This window comes from Myotis lucifugus, unplaced genomic scaffold (genome assembly GCF_000147115.1).
Source record: "Myotis lucifugus unplaced genomic scaffold, Myoluc2.0 scaffold_14, whole genome shotgun sequence".
Taxonomy (NCBI): Eukaryota; Metazoa; Chordata; class Mammalia; order Chiroptera; family Vespertilionidae; genus Myotis; species Myotis lucifugus.
Genome location: NW_005871062.1, coordinates 147070 through 149163, shown reverse-complemented (window position 1 = coordinate 149163; position 2094 = coordinate 147070).

Genomic DNA, 2094 nt, shown 5'->3' with positions numbered 1-2094 from the left:
AGAACTACGAAGAACAGAGGAGTTGGCCAATGCTATTGGGATGGTATTTTAGCGTCCATTCCTTTGTTGAACATTTGAGTTGTTTCCAGTTTTTGGCCATTATGAATAATGCTGCTATAAGCACTTGTGCATACGTTTAGTGTGGGCATAATGCTTTCACTTCCCTTGGTATATAGCTAGGAATGGAATTGCTGGGTCATATGGTAACTGTATTTAATGATTAGAGGAGCTCCCAGACTGTTTGACAAGTGGCTGTACCTTTCTTCCATTCCCACCAGTAATGTAGGAGGGCTCTGAATTCTCCAAATCTTGACCAACATTTGTTGTGATCTGCTTTTTGATTCTAGCCATCCACGTGGATTTGAAGCGGTTTTGCTTTGCATGTGCATCTTTTTCTAAGATCAGAGAACTCTTTTCCAGAAGTCCTCCAGCAGGCTTTCCACCAAGTCCCACTGGTGAGAATAGTATTAAATACACCTTCCTACACCCATCAATAACAAAGGACGTGGATTACCAGTGAGGACTCGCCTCCGGGTTTGGAGCTGGGCTCTGAACTGCCTCCTCTGAAGCACACAGCCCTCCAGAGGGGGGTGCTTACCCGAAATGAACAACAGAGAAGATAGACTGCTAGTCATTGTCTTTTTGTTTGTTTGTTTGTTTTTATTTATTATGTTCTTGTGGAAGGGAAGGGAAGCAAGTGTCTGGACTCAAAGGGTGACCAGATTTGAGACTGAGGCCTCGGGACCACACGGTCCAGAAGAAGGGCAACAAGGGGCCAGTGGCATGGAGTGGGTGGGTGAAATCAGCTTATGAGACTCATGGTCAAAGAAAAGCAGGGGTGCAGGATGGAGTTTTGCTGGGGTGGCATTGCTGGTTGTCGACTGACTGAGAAGCTCTGCAAGGCTGTGGGGACAAGCACAGGGGGAGGGTGCTCATCTCAGAGTCTGCCCAGGTCCCTGCCCAGCCAGCCGGCAGTGCTGCTCTTTCAGCATGTGACTGACTTCCTCCTGGCAGCAGCCCGTTGCCGACAGCCACTTCGGACACCACGTGGCCAGAATGCAGTACAGAAGTCAGCAAAAAATCACAGACAAGAAAAAGCTAAAGGAGGTCATCACCACCAAACCAGGTTTGCAAGCAATGTTAAAGGAACTTCTTTAAGAAGAAAAAGGGGGGAGGGGAGGAGATTTAAAAATATGAATAATAAAATAGCAATAGCTACATACCTATCAATAATTACTTTAAATGAAAATAGATTAAATGCTCCAATTCAAAGACATGGTGATTCAAAGTAATATTGAATTGTAATATTAATATAATATAAACTATAATTAATAATAAAAAATTTAAAAACATAGGTTTGCTGAATGGAGAAGAAAACAAGACCCATACATGTAATACCTACAAGCGACCCACTTCAGATCAAAAGACACAAGTAGAGGGATGGAAAAATATATTTCATGCAAATGGAAATGAAAAAAAACTGGGGTAGCAATACTTACATCAGACAAAATAGACTTTAAAACAGAGGCTAGCCCTAGCTGGTTTGGCTCACTGGATAGAGCGTCGGCCTGGAGACTGAAGGGTCCCAGGTTCGATTCCGGTCAAGGGCATGTACCTTGGTTGCAGGCACATCCCCAGTAGGGGGTGTGCAGGAGGCAGCTGATCGATGTTTCTAACTCTCTATCCCTCTCCCTTCCTCTCTGTAAAAAAGCAATAAAATATATTTAAAAAAATAAAAATAAAATAAAATAAAATAAAATAAAACAGAGGCTACAACGAGAGACAAAGAAGGACATTTCATGTACAATAGCCAAGATATGCAAGCACCCTAAGAGCCCACTGATGGACGATTGGATAAAGAAGATGAGTACATATATGCAATGGAATTCCACTCAGCCATGAGAAAGAAACCTTGCCGGAGAGAAACCAAGATGGCGGCATATGTAAACACCGGAAATTGCTGCCTCCCACAACCACTTCAAAAATACAACTAAAAGACAGAATGGTCATCATCCAGAACCACAGGAAGGCTGGCTGAGTGGAAATTCTACAACTAGAAGGAAAGAGAAAAGCACTGAGACTCAGAGGAGGTGC